At 44.6% G+C, this 15,365-nt stretch overlaps 1 protein-coding gene across 1 annotated transcript in view; it reads left to right on the plus strand.

The window, feature by feature from the left end:
* The first annotated feature begins 2,089 nt into the window (after positions 1-2,089).
* KIF3B (kinesin family member 3B) overlaps positions 2,090-15,365 on the plus strand; it is a 59,421-nt gene continuing 46,145 nt past the window's right edge. Inside the window, exons 1-2 of the mRNA XM_027624248.2 lie at positions 2,090-2,201; positions 2,302-2,396. The gene's annotated coding sequence lies outside the window, so the exon portion shown is untranslated. The remainder of the gene's footprint in view (positions 2,202-2,301; positions 2,397-15,365) is intronic.

The raw sequence follows: 15,365 nt of genomic DNA on the forward strand, positions 1-15,365 counted from the left end.
TTCTAAGATTTATTTAGTTTACAAAAAGCAAGTTGATTTAGAGAAATATATTAAGTAAAGGATGTGGTGTGGCTTATGAAGATGAAATCTGGGAGAGCAGATCTCTCTGCTAGGCCCTGAAGACCCCGAGAACAAGACCCAGGAGGCAGTCAAAGGGGGGAGCTAGTCCTGAAATTACTGTGCATTCATATACCACTTCCCCTTCACATCTCCACACTATTGTCTAGGCTTTCTCTCTGCTTATATCATACTCATTAGAGTTTCTAGATCTTATTCTAAGAAATTTTCCTCTCCTGAGCTGCCATAGCACCTTGAAATTGTGGTAATAACCAGTATGTATTGTTTACCACTTGTCAGGCTGTGTTTAAGCACTGTATATAAGCTACACCATCTAGCTCACCGAATAACCCTGTGAAGTTGGTCCTCCTATTATCTCCATTTTACAGGTAAGGGCACCGAGGCACAGAGAGGTAAAGCAACTAGCTCAAGGTCACGCAGCTTGTGAGTGGCAGAGCTAGGACTTGAACCCTGGAAGTAGGAGATAAGAGCCAGTGTACTTAACCCCTGTGCTGGGCTGCCTCTTGGGTCACTTATCTGAGGACATTTGCTTCTTGGTTTCCCCAGCTAGACCGGAGCTTCCCCAAGAGCAGGGACCATGCCTGATGTATCTCCCTATACCAGCACCTGACCTGGTATGCACCTTTGAAGAGTGCCCACTGAATATGAGTTGAATGACTGAAATGTAGAGAAAGTGGTCTGGGAAGCTGTGATGACTTCTGACCTTGTGCAAGATTCACAGAGAAGGTTGGAGTTGAGTTGAATGATGGATGTGTTATCAACAGGTGCACGTGCAGAAGAGGAAAGGGAATTCTGGATGGAGGACACCATGTGAGCAAAGGTACAAAGAGGGGACCACAGTTGGTCTAGTTTAGTTGGATTGGGGGAAGAGTTTGGAAAATTCTTGCGGTTGGAACATGGTGGGGGGCGGTGCTCAAAGGCAAGAGTGAAGAGCTTGTACTCCTGGGAGTGTCAGGGACCCAGCGATGCAAGGGAAGTGGCACCGGCAGAACTGGGCGTTGGGGCGGTTGATGTGACTGTGGGTTTAGAACAACTGAGAGGAAAGACTTAAAGTGAAAACCAGAAAGAGAGCTAAGTTTGTGGGGAGCAGTGAGCAGTGCTGTGCGGGGATCCAGGGCGGTGGAGACCGGAGATGAGGCTGCACATGTGTGTGTGAAGGGCCTAAAATACCAAACTAAGAGGTGTGGCTTTTCTCTTGGGGAGCCAGAGGAGGTTCTGAAACCTAGAGTGTTTGATCTGATTTTTTTTTAAAGATTTTATTTATTTATTTGACACACACAGAGAGAGAGAGATCACAAGCAGGGGGAGTGGCAGAGGGAGAAGCAGGCTCCCTGGTGATCAGGGAGCCTGACAGGGGGCTCAATCCCAGGACCCTGGGATCATGACCTGAGCTGAAGGCAGCTGCTTAATGACTGAGCCACCCTGGCGCCCCTGATCGGATTTTAATCAGGTCTTGTCTCTGGGTCAAGGGCAGATGGTGATGGTGGAAGGAGGGGCTTTTCAGGGCTCCTCTGAGCCCTCTATGAGGGAAGGGTCCCCACGGTGCCCCTTGAGGGCAGTGCCAGAGGGCTCTGACTGTGTAAGTTATTCAAACATTTTATTGAAAATAAATTCACGCTCAAGGTAAAACATTGAAAAAGGAAAAAAGAATATACCTGTACAGTGAAAATAAGTGCCTGCTCTAGCCCAGAATGCTCCCCAGAGGCAAACGCTGTATGTCTTCCAGAAATTTTTCATACTCTCTCTAGAAATACATCCATGTGTATATCCTCTAAAAAAAAAAAAGAACCCACAAAATCATACTGTCTGGCTTTTGCTTTTCTTGTATAACACACTTAGAGTTTTTTCAATAGCAGATATGCAGATATTTTTCATTCTTTTTACCCTCCTCCGAACATTCCACAACATGAATGGACTATAATGCATTTAGCCTATTGTGAGGTATTTAAGTGTGATGTTTCGGCCACCATGAGCAAAGCGGCAGTGCACAGGCACCATCTCCCACACGGGCAAATACATCAGTAGGATATGTTTCCAGCAGTGGAATTTGTTGGTGAGATGCCTCAGCTTGTCTTCACAGGATTGTTGGGGTGTCCTCACAATACTGGCTGGCTTCCCCGAGAGTGAGTGATTCAGGAGACCAAGACAGAAGCTGCAAAGGCTTTTATGACCTGGCCTCTTCAATCATACCCATCATTTCTGCCACTTTTTTTGGTTACACAGACCAGCCCTCTCCAAGGTGACAGGAGTCCACACAACGGCAGATGCGTGAGGAAGTGAGGATCATTGTGGGCCATCTTGGAGCCTGACTACCATAGGTTTGTTTGTTTTTTTAAGATTTTATTTATTATGAGAGAGAGAGAGAGAGAGAGAGAGCATGAGCAGGGGGAGGGGCAGAGGGAGAGGGTGAAGCAGACTCTCCACTGAGCAGGGAGCCCAGTGCAGGGCTCGATCCCAGGACCCTGAGATCATGACCTGAGCTGAAGGTAAGCACTTAACCAAATGAGCCACCCAGGTGCCCCTACCACAAGTTTTTTTGTTTATTTCAATTAACATAGAGTAAAATTTACTTTTTTTTTTTTTGTATGTAGGTCTACGAATGTTAACACATGTACATTTGCGTAACCACCACCACAAACAGGAAACAGAACAGTTCCATCACCTCTCAAAAAACCCTTGTGTTTCTCATTGTAGTGACACACTCTCCCCACCCTTAACCTGTGTTAACCACTGATCTATCACTATAGTTTTGTCTTTTGGAGAATGTCACATAAATGGAATCATACAGTATGTCGCCTTTTGAAATGGCTTCTTTCACTCAGAATGATGCCATTGAGACTCACCTAAGTTGTAGCCGGTGTCAGTAGTTCATTCCTTTTTATTGCTGAGCTGTGTTTCATTGAATGGATGTACCATGCTCTGTTTATGGGTTTACCCACCAAAGGGGTCATTTCCAAATTTGGAGGGACAGTGAATAGAGCTATTCAAAGCATCCGTGCACTGGACTCCTTCTGTCCTTCTGCTACTTGGACGATAGCTCTGTTAGACCTTGAGCTCTTGTACCACAGCTCCCATAGACCCGGTTTATTTTTTTTTCAACCTTTGTTTCCTTTGTTGTTCAGACTGAGTAATTTCTACTGACCCAGCTTGGAGTTCATAGATTCTTTCTGTCCTGTGACATCTCTGTTCCGCTGTTTAGCCCATCCACTGAGCTTTTCAGTTTGGGTTATTGTATTTTTTCAATTTCAAATACATATTTGGTATATATACAGATATCAAATGGAAACTTTAATATATATCTTCTATTTACTAAAAAGCTGAAGAAAGCTCAGAGTCTGCATCCTTATTTCTTGGAGTTTTGTTTTTGTTTTTGTTTTTTAAGTAGGCTCCAACATAGGGCTTGTACTCATGACCCTGAGATCAAGAGTCGCATGCTGTACCGACTGAGCCAGCAAGGCCCCCCTAAAATTTACCATTTTCATCAGTTTTAAGTATACAGTTCAGTGGCAGTAAGTGCATTCACACTGTTGTGCAACCATCAGCACCATCCACCTCCAGCCCTTTTTCCTTCCCAAACTGAAACTCTATCCCCATCAAGCACTAACTCCCCATGCTCTCCTTGGAGGATTTTTTTTTTTAAAGATTTTTAAAATTTATTTATTTGTCAGAGAGTGAGAGAGAGCACAAGCAGGGGGAGCAGCAGAGAGAGAGGGAGAAGCAGGCTTCTCACAGAGCAAGGAGCCGATGCGGGACTCGATCCCAGGACCCTGGGATCACGACCCGAGCTGAAGGTAGACGCTTAACGACTGAGCCACCCAGGCGTCCCATCCTTGGAGGATTTTTGCAGCAGTTACTTTAAGGGCTTTTTCAGATCATTCCAACATCTTAGAGTTGGCATCTTTCCTTGTCTTTCCTCAAGCTAGCTGAAATTTTCCTGCTTCTTTATCTTGCAAGTAATTTGCCCTGGACCTTTTTAATATTATGTTAATATTAATTTTAATTAATATTTAATATTAATGCTCTGGGCTACATTTAAATCCTGTAGAAAATATTGATATTTTTGTCTTTGCAGGTAATTGGCAAAGTGGGTTCAAGCTGCAAGCTATGCCTACCTTCTCTGGGTTGTGGTTCCAGGGTCAGTCCTGTTTTCAAACCCTTTGTGATGCCACATGCATCTGCCCCTTGTGAGGGTCACTCATTGGCCGGAACTCAGGCATTGGCCTTCGTGATTAAGTTTCTCAAAGTCTGTGGTAAGCTGTTTAGGCTAGATCTACTCATGCGCACCTAGGGGGTGAGCCCAGAAAATCCATACATAACTTTGTGGGGTCACTTTCCCAAACTCCTCTCTCCTTGCCAGCTCCCTGCGACTTTGTGGTTCCCTGAGGCTTTATTTACCAGACTCTGATGTACATTTCCCACAACTGCACCCACATCTGGGGCCACAGCAATATGGACTCATCCCGCCATCTTGGGACCATAGCTTCTTCAGTTAGAGCGGAAGGTTCTCCTTCCTCATAGTTTCAGGTTCTTGTAAGCACCCACCACTACCTCCACCACCTGGGAGGACTGGGGGCTAGGATAAAAGAGAATGGGGAAAAAATGGGGATCTCCCTCACTCTCTCTGAAGGTTAGGAGACCTCATTCTTCATTCCTGTTTCTGGAGCCAGAACTGGAGGGTATCTCCTGACATTCCCTCCACTTGCGCCAATGCCCTGTCCTAGGTTCAAGGCTACACTGACACAGCCCAGGGAATACCAGAGGAGAAAACAAGTGTAAACCCACTGCCGGACTGGCGGTACTTCCCCCCTGGTCTGCCTGCTACTGTAGACTTTTCGAGGCCTGACCTAACTGCTCCATGCCTTCTGACCAGAATTTGGAGCTACCTTCAGCCGCAGAGGTAGGGTGGAGACGGTTCACCCATCTTACTGGAACTGGAAGCATGATCCTGGGTTTCATCACATCAGTCCCTCTGGCTGTGAAGCACACAGTAGACCGACAGGGCTATGTTGGAAGCAAGGAGACCTGTGGGATTGACAGGGGAAGAGCCATAGAGATAACCCCTCGTTTGAGTCTTGAAGATTGGTGGTTGTTTTCAGAAGGGTGGGTGGGGGGTAGAGCATTCAAGGCAGAGAGATCAGCGTGAGCACTGTCTTAGAGCGGTTTCAGAGTAGATCGGAAGTCTGGGCTGAAGGCTGTAGGACTGAGGCAGGGTGAAGGGGGAGCATTATGGGAGAGAAGTCTGGAGAATAAGCTGGGACTACAAGTTGGGAGGTGAGTGGTTGGTTTCTGATTTCTATGGGTTGGAGAAAAAGGCCAGGTAATGTTTTCCACAGTGTGCACAGAAAAGCAGCCCCCACCCCCAGACCTGAGACAGGATGTGGGGATGCATGTGGGTGTCTGAGGCCTTGGCAGGGAAAAATGGCATCTAAGCTGAAAAGGCCAATGGCCCAGTTCCTGTGGAGAAAGAAGGGCACATTTTTACAGCTTCTGAAAGGGAATGCCATACTGCTGCAGCCTTTCTTGGGTCAGATGATCTGTGAGAGGGGCCAAGGGCATGTCTGCTTCTGTATCCAAGATAATAAATATAACATTTCCTAAGGGCTTACTCCAAGTTAAGTAGGGGTGGGGGGAGAGGATGGTGGGCCAGGTGAGAGTTTAGAGGTCAAAGTGACAAAGAACTTTTGCTATATCCTTTTTTATATTTTTTAAAAACTTGAACCACATATAGTTGTATATTGTTACAAATAAATTACTCAGTAAATGACTAAATTCAGTAGCTTAAAACAATGAACATTTATTACTTCATGCAGTTTCTGAGAGTCAGGAATCTGGGATCAGCTTTGCTGGGTGGTTCTAGCTCAGAGTCTTTCATGAGGTTGAGCCAAGGTATCGGTCAGGGTTGCACTCATCTGAAGCCTTGACTGGGGCTGGAGGGCCTACTTCCAAGACAGCTCATGCACATGGCTGTTGGCAAGAGGCTTCAGTTATTTCCCATGTGGGCCTCTTCACAGGGCTGCTCATGATAGGGCAGCTGTTTTTCCCAGAACAAAAGATCTAAAGGAGAGAGAACAAGAGACTGAGCCAAAGCTACAGTGCCTTTGAGAACCTCATCTTAGAAGTGGCACACCAACGTTTCTGCCATATTCTATTGGTTGTACAAGCCATTGCAGTACAGTATGGGAGGGAACTATAAAAAGATTTGCATATAAAAAAAGATTTGCATATAGTGGGGTGGGGGAGGTCATTGAGGGTGACCTTGGAAGCTGGCTACCCCAGCATATGAATGGATCACTACCAATTCAGGTTCTTTTGTAAATTTAAAGGGATCACTGAGACTTTGTTATTGAGAGAAAAGCAAGTTACCTTTTTATATAATCATACTTAAAGAAAAAAGAAACACAAAACCTATATATTTCTATTATACATACATATGTAAATGTATAGAAAAAGGTCTGGAAGGGCACCTGGGTGGCTCAGTTGGTTAAGCGACTGCCTTTGGCTCAGGTCATGATCCTGGAGTCCCGGGATCGAGTCCCACATCGGGCTCCCTGCTCAGCAGGGAGTCTGCTTCTCCCTCTGACCCTCTTCCCTCTCGTGCTCTCCATCTCCCATTCTCTCTCTCTCAAATAAATAAATAAAATCTTTAAAAAAAGAAAGAAAGAAAAAGATCTGGAAGGATACACTTAAAGCTGCTAACAGCATTACCTCTGGGGAGTGACATGAAAGAAATGTCATGAAATGGAACTTACCACTTTTACACATATTTTTCTTTATGGTTTGGATCATTGGGTTACTATTCCAATTTTCTGTAACTGGAGAGCAAACCACCCCAAACTTAGTGATACAAAACAACAATTCTTGTATTCTGCTCACAGATCCTATGAGATGGAAATTTGGATAAGGCACAGTAGAACTGGTTTGTTTCTGCTCCAAAGCTGGAAGACTATGACAGTGGAGGTGACTTCATTTGGGGTACCTGGGCTCAGATAGGGCCACTGTTCAGAATACCTACAGATGGGGCGCCTGGGTGGCTCAGTCGTTAAGCGTCTGCCTTCAGCTCAGGTCATGATCTCAGGGGATCTCCTGGGATCGAGCCCCACATCGGGCTCCCTGCTCCGCAGGAAGCCTGCTTCTCCCTCTCCCACTCCCCCTGCTTGTGTTCCCTCTCTCGCTGTGTCTCTCCCTGTCAAATAAATAAATAAAATCTTTAAAAAAAAAAAAAAGGATACCTACAGATGCCCTCTCAGTGTGGCTTGAGATTCCTCACAGAATGGAAACTGTGCTCCAAGAGAAACTATCCTTGAAGGAAGCATCTGGAGAGAAGATATTCCAAGAGAACCAGGCAAAGCTGTGTGTCTTTTATGACCCAATTTCAGAAGTCACATAGCACAACTTTTGCCATACTCTATTGGTTAAATCATCCCCGAGCCCACTCATAACTGACGGAAGAGGACATGGATTCCCCCTCTCAATAGGAGGAGGGGGAATATATCTCAGCAAATACACAGTGGGGAAAAACAAAACAAAACAAAAAGCCCTGTCACAGTTAGTTTTGTTATTTTTTTAAGTATTTTTTAAATTTTTTAAAGATTTTATTTATTTATTTGAGAGAGATAGAGAGAGCACAGCAGGGGGAGTGGGAGAGGGAGAAGCAGGCTCCCCACTGAGCAGGGAGCCCGACGTAGGGCTTGATTCCAGGACCCTGAGATCATGACCTGAGCTGAAGGCAGATGTTCAACCAACTGAGCCACTCAGGCAACCCCACAGTTAGTTTTATAATTTTAAAGATTTGTTTATTTATTTGAGAGAGAGAGAGAGAGAGAGAGAGTGCACACATGCAAGTAAGGAGAGGGGCAGAGGGAGAGGGAGAGAATCCCAAGCAGACTCCCCACTGAGTGCAGAGCCCAACATGGGCTTGATTCTACAACCCTGAGATTATGTCCTGAGCTGAAATCAAGAGTTGGACACTTGGGGTGCCTGAGTGGCTCAGTTGTTAAGCGTCTGCCTTCGGCTCAGGTCATGATCTCAGGGGGATTGAGCCCTGACAGGCTCCCTGCTCAGCAGGAAGCCTGCTTCTCCCTCTCCCACTCCCCCTGTTTGTGTTCCCTCTCTTGCTGTCTCTCTCTGTGTCCAATAAAAAAATAAATCTTAAAAACAAAAGAGTTGGACACTTAACCAACTGAGCCACCCAGGTGCCCCACCTCTCCCAGTTTTATAATTTTAAAGTCTATTTCAGGTAAAAAGTGGGAAATAAAACTTTGAGGCTGCCTTTCCTGAGGCTCCCTTTCCTGGGAGGACCTAAGCACAAACCCATAACTGTAGCATCCAGACTCTTAGGTCCTTCTGTTCTTTATGTCCTTGAGCTTGAGAATTTCAGAGAAACTGAGATAACTTGGCAGTTAACAACTCCTACAACTTATAAGCTATACAGGTTGCACAACTTACAATTCTTTTTTGTTGTTGTTGTTTCTTTTCTGTTCCTGGAACCAAGCCCTTTATGTAAATATTTATTATAGATTTATGTGTTCCCCATGTCTTGTTCCAAAAAGGGTTTGAGGGAGCTTATAAGAATTCATACAGCATAATCATATGATCAAAATATATAAATAGATCAGAAACCAAGGTGAAGGGAAAGTTGAAACAGTAAGTTGAGACCAGGGGGGAAGTTAGTTCTTAATACTTATACTAATACTATATGCTGCAAAGTCTTAAGTAAATATTTGGCACTGCAGGGCCACAAGGGACTATATGTTATTTGACCCAATTCCCCAACTGGATCTTAAAATCCCTTTTCTTTTTTTTTTTAAAGATTTTATTTATTTGACAGAGAGAGAAAGAGAGAGCAAGGGCAGGAACACAAGCAGGGGGAGTAGGAGAGGGAGAAGCAGGCCTCCCGCCGAGCAGGGAGCCCAATGCGGGGCTCGATCCCAGGACCCCGGGATTATGACCTGAGCCAAAGCAGATGCTTAACGACTGAGCCACCCAGGCACCCCTTAAAATCCCTTTTCAACACCCCTACCGAGTAGCCAGCTAGTCTCAGTTTGCACACCTCTGGTGACGGGGAGCTCACGATATCCCAAGGCAAACCTGGCTACTAGAAGGTGTGAACCCAGGAGTCATAAACTCAAGTACTTCCGGGAGCCAGACAGGCAATAAAAATGAATGAGGTGGGTCTGTGGGGGCTGGGGAGCATATGACCAATGGAACACACACATTGGTTGTATCTGGGGCAACTCTCGCTCCCTCCAGCCAATGATCGCCACATGGAAACCCAGGTCCAGTGTGGTCAAGTCCTTGGGTATTTCAAGAGAAGCTGGATATCCCAATGTATATGGGAAATCTGGTTTTTAAATATTGGCAATTAATTATAAAATGTTGAGTAGGCCAAATAAAACACAACTGCAGGCAGATGCTGCCTATGATCCACCACTTTGTGAGTCCAGAAAAGGCCAAGGTTGTGGGCTTTCAAGTTGGGTCAGAACAGACTTTGTGGCTCTGCCCCGTATTCATTTGGTAATCACTCTAGCCTCAGTTGTCATCTGTAAAGTGGGGATAATAATAGGTCCTGCCTCTTAAAGAGATAGATATGTGATAAGATAGACTGTAAGGTGCTTACCACAGTGTCTGGCAGATAGGAAGTGCCCAATAAATGCAGTGCTGTAAAAAGAAAGAAAGAGAGAGAGAGGGAGGGAGGGAAGAAGGAAGGAAGAAAAGAAAGAGAAAGAAAGGGAAAGGGAAGGAAAGGAAGAAAAGAGAGAGAGAGGGAAGGAAGAAAGGAGGGAGGGAGGAAGGAGCAAAGAAACAAAAAATACTTATAAATAAATACGCAGTGCTAAATAAATGCAATAAATAAACACACTATGAGGGCCTCTCTGGGTTCCTGTCCACTGATCCCACTGCCTATGAAGGTGATTTTTGATAAGGGTTTTTGAGGTACATTCCAAAGTTGGGGACTTTGTTTTCATTTTAATTTAACTGTTTAAATTTAATTTAATGTAATTGTAATTTAATTATTTGTTTAATTGTTCACATTTTCCTCTTAGGTGCTAGAACATGCAGCATATTCCTGTGTCCAGGTGGAGGTGATGAATGGACAGGGACAGAAATGTGCCATGCCCGTGTGTGTGCGTGTGTGTGCGTGTGTGTGCGTGTGAGGGGGTCCCGGGGAGAGGGCATTCCAGGTGGGGAGAACCCCTAGAACAAAGGCACAGAGAGGCCTGTGAGCTCAGGGAGCCAGGCGAGAGAAAAAAGAGAAACACGGCCAACAGCAAGGTGGGTCCCCGTCGGCAGGAGAAGCCTCAGGCCTGTTCCTCCAGGAGGTGAGGAGCCATCCAACAGGTGTGGGCCAGGCAGGTCTGCAGGGGTTATCAGGGATAACAGAATTGTCATGGTTTGCCAGTCACTGAATGTGCTTCCACAGGCCTTACCTCAAATCAGAGTAGAGTTTGCATCTCTTGTCCACAAGTCTGGACAGTCTCTGGGGAAGGTGGGGGAGTAGAATGTTGTTTTTTTTTTTTTTAAATCTTGCTGCCCTAGAGACACACCCATTCTCTGCAGAGGACGTGAGAGAGTGAAGGGCCTGCACTGGGCTACTTGGCTGTGTGCAGAGAGGAGAGTGTGGGCTCCGGGCTCAGCTGGTAGCTATGTCCCCTTGGCCAGTTAGTCCATCTGTAGGGTGGGGATGTAATAGTACCTTCATACTAGGGAATTGTAAGGATTGACGTTCTTGACTCATGGTAAGTGCTCCATAAATGTCCCTTCTGGGACTCTTAGCTCTCCTAGTGGCCTTCCCCCTTGTCTCCTTACCATAAGCCACCACCTTGTATCTGTGGATTGTCTGTCTCCCCATCCCATCTGCTCTTTCTCATTTCATCCCTGATCCCACTTTCCTACTAGTCAAAAACGTGTCTTTGAATTCCTTTCCTTCTGATGCTCTTTGGGAAGAGCCAAAATATCCCACATAGCTAATAAATGGCAGAGATGGGTCTTGAGTCCAGGTCTGACTGACTCTCCAGTTCATAAACTTTGATGCCACACCATGCTCCTTGGGTTTGACACTCGCTGGCTGTGAGAGATTGTCTTGCCCAAGACCCCACAGCATCAATGACAGAGCTGAGATCCAAATCCAGATCTACCTCGCTCCACATCTGGTGATTTTCTCTTACACTGCGCTCCCCCGTCCTCATACGGAATCCTTAATTGCCCTTTAGAATAATCACCATGCTTCTCCCATCTGGCCATTAAGGAATGAAGCATTTTACTATAGCACTTCATTATCAACTCTCCTGTAGGAATTCTGTGAGGTCATCCAGCAGGAGTCACGTCCAGGTTGTGGATGAAGAACCTGAAGCTCAGAGAGGGAAAGCGACTTGCCCAAGGCCACACAGAATTGGTATATCCAAGACTCCCTGTGCTTCCAGAGTCCTAGCTCAGTGCAAACTCCACACCTTAAGTAAACATTTCCTGATGGGTGGTTGGCTACCCTATGTCAGATGCCAACTTGATGCAGAGACTGGGTCTGGTTGTGAGCAGTACCAGAGAGGGCCTTGCTGCTCAGGGGAAGGAAAGGGAAATAATCTTGTCCTGATGGATCTTCATGACCCTCCAGGTGGTGGCCACCCCAGGAACTCTAATCATCAGCACCAGGATAGTGGGATTGCTGTCAGATTGCATTAAGATGACAATACCTACTTAGGTTCTTTTTTTTTTTTTTTTAGAGATTTTATTCTTTTAGAGCAGTTTTAGGGTCACAGCAAAACTGAGGGGAATGTACAGAGATTCCCCACATACTCTGTCTCTCCCCACATGTGTGGCCTTCCTTGTTATCAGCATCCCCAACCAGAGCTGTACCTTTGTTACAGTTGATGAACCTCCACTGACACATTGTCATCACCCAGAGACCATAGAAGTTTACAGTAAGGTTGACTCTTGGTATTGTGCATTCTATGCATTTGGACACATGTATAATGACATGTATCCATCATTATGGTATCATACCAGGAAGTTTCACTGCCCTAAAAATCCTCTGGGTTCTGCCTATTCATCCCTTCCTGTACCCAACTCCAGGCAACCGCTGATCTTTTTACCATCTCCATACTTTTGACTTTTCCAGAATGTCATACAGTTGGAATCATATAGTACATAGTCTTTTCAGTTTGGCTTCTTCACTTAGTAATAAGTTTCCTCCATGTCTTTTCATGGCTTACTAGCTCATTTCTTTTTAGTGCTGAATAATGTTGCATGGTCTGGATGTGCCAGAGCTTATCTACCCAGTGAACAATAACTCCCCATTACCCGCTCCCGCCAGCTGTTGGCAACCACCACTCCTGGTGGTCTGTCTCTGTATTTTGACTACCTTGAGTACTTCCTATACTTTGGATCATACGGTACTTCCCTTTTAATGTCTGTCTTACCTCACTTAACATCATGTCTTCAAAGTTCATCAATGCTGTAGCATGTGTCAGAATTTCCTTCTTTTTTATTTTATTTTTTTTATTTACTTACCTACTTATTTTTTTAATTTTTAAATTATTTTTTATATTTTTTGTTTAAAGATTTTATTTATTTATTTGAGAGAGAAAAAGTGTGAGCAGGAGGGAAGGGTAGAGGGAGAATCAGACTCCCTGCTGAGCAGGGAGCCCAATGAGGCACTCTATCCCAGGGCCCTGAGCTGAAGGCAGATGCTTAACCGACTGAGCCACCCAGGCACACTTACCTCCTTATTTTAAAGCTTTATGCCCCCCCTGGGGCTTGAACTCACGACCCTGAGATCAAAAGTTGCATGCTTTACTGACTGAGCCAGGTACGTCCCCCTAATTTCCTTGCTTTTTAAAGCTGAGTAATAGTCCATTGTATGTTTATATCACATTTTGTTTATCCATCCAATAGTCACTTGGGTTGATCCTACCTTTTAGCTATTACGAATAATACTGCTATGAGCATGAGTATACAAATATCTTTTTGGGACCCTGCTTTCAGTTAGGGGGGACATATATATCCAGGGACATATATATCCAGGAGTTGAATTTCTGGATTACATGGTAACTCTATTTTTAGTATTTTGTGGAATCACCATACTGTTTTCCACAGTGATTGCACCATTTTACATTCCCACAAACAGTGCACAAGGATTCCACTTTCTGTGCATCCTGACCAACACTTGTCATTTTCTGTTTTCTGGAAATAGCCATCCTAATGGGTGTGAGGTAGGATCTCATTGTGGTTTAGATCTGCATTTCCCATAACGATTAGTGGTGTTGAGCTTCTTTTCATGTGTTTATTCACCATTTGTAGATCTTCTTTGGAGAAATGTCTATTCAAGTCCTTTGCCCATTTTTAAATCAAGTTGGTTTTTTGTTGTTGTTGTTTTTAAATATTTTATTTCTTTATTTGAGAGAGAGAGAGAATATGCATGAGTGGGGGAGGGGCAGAGGCAGAGGGAGAAACAGACTCCCCACTGAGCAGGGAGCCCAACGCAGGGCTTGATCCCAGGACCCTGAGATCATGACCTGAGCCAAAGGCAGACGCTTAACTGACTGAGCCACCCGGGCACCCCGGTTTTTTGCTGTTGTTGATTGTAGGAGTTCTTTATATATACTGGATATAATTTGCAAATATTATTTTCTGTAAGTTGCCTTTTCATTCTGCTAATTGTATAAAAGGCTCTTTCTCAGTGACCACCATGGAGCATTGAAAGTTTTCCTGATAGATAGAAATATATACCTTTCCCCTTATTATATTTTCATGAACATTTCTCTATATCATTAGATGCTCTTCAAAAACATCATTTAATATTCCTTCTTACTGACAGATCTTAGTTTATCTATTCATTCTCCTAATTTTGGACACAATATTTCCCTATTGTAAATGAAGCCAGGATGAACATACTGGTGCCTAAATCTTTAGGAGCATCTCTCATTATTTTCTCACAATTGATTCCTAGAAGTGGAATGGGCTGACTCAGATGGTTCTTAGTCATCATGTTTTTTTTCCTTACAATTTGTGCCAATTTCATCCCATCAGCAGTGGGATAAAAGTGATCTATCTTTGCCAACATTGAGTATTATGCTTTTGAAAATCTGCTAATGTGAAATATGAATATTGATAATATATATTTTTAAGATTTTATTTATTTATTTGACAGAGAGAGACACAGTGAGAGAGGGAACACAAGCAGGGGGAGTGGGAGAGGGAGAAGTAGGCTTCCCGTGGAGCAGGGAGCCCGATGCGGGGCTCGATCCCAGGACCCTGGGATCATGACCTGAGCTGAAGGCAGATGCTTAATGAGCATCATATATAATGGAATCCCCATATATTAATGAGCCACCCAGGCACTCCAATAATATATGTTTTTTAATAGTGTGTTGTGTGTTGCTATGTGCCAGGCACTGTGCTATGCCCAGAGGATACAAATAAGTAAGACAAAACCCAGTCCTGGGACATTGCTTCTGGTCCTAGTTAGTCACCACACATCTAAGACCTCCTTTGGGCTCTGAGATTTTAGTTATCATTGTTTTTTCTTCATCCCCCCATGATTTATGGTGCCTGATAGCTGGGAGAGCAGTTTCCCACTCATTCTCTGGGTGAGTTCTCACAGCGCCCTTCCAGGGGGCAAATAGGGAAATGAGGTCCAGAAAGGTGAACTAACTTGCCCAAGGTCATACAGTCAGTTAAGTGCCTGAGGAGGAAGGAATTAGCAGCCAACTCCCATCTGATTTTCTTCAGAAAACATCAAAGATGGGAATTTAGAAGACATTAGCTCGATGCTTAGCTGGTAGAGCCTTCCTTAGGTCCCAGAGCCTCCATCCACACTGAACCTGGGCACTCAGCCAAGCGAGAACCATCCAGGTTGTCTCAGGAGCTTGGCCTCGGTCCAAGCCTGGCATTTTGTTTCTTCCTGAAAGAGGCTCTGGGATGCCACCTCCTTGCATTCTAATAAATCATTCCCTTTACAGGCTTTTTTTTAAAAATTGAGATATAACTCACATAATATTATATTAGTTTCAGGTGTACAACATAATGACTTGATATTTGTATATGTTGCAAAATAACTGCAATAAATCCAGTTAGCATCCATCACCACACACAGTTAAAGTTTTTTTTCTTGTAATGAGAACTTTCAAGATCCACTCTTTTTTTAAGATTTATTTATTTATTAATTTGAAAGAGAGAGAATGAGAAGAGAGAGAGAGAGAGAGAGAGCACGTGAGGGGGGGGGGGTCGGAGGGAGAAGCAGGCTCCGTGCTGGGCAGGGAGCCCGATGCGGGACTCGATTCCGGGACTCCAGG

Source organism: Zalophus californianus, chromosome 8 (assembly GCF_009762305.2).
Source record: "Zalophus californianus isolate mZalCal1 chromosome 8, mZalCal1.pri.v2, whole genome shotgun sequence".
Classification (NCBI taxonomy): domain Eukaryota; kingdom Metazoa; phylum Chordata; class Mammalia; order Carnivora; family Otariidae; genus Zalophus; species Zalophus californianus.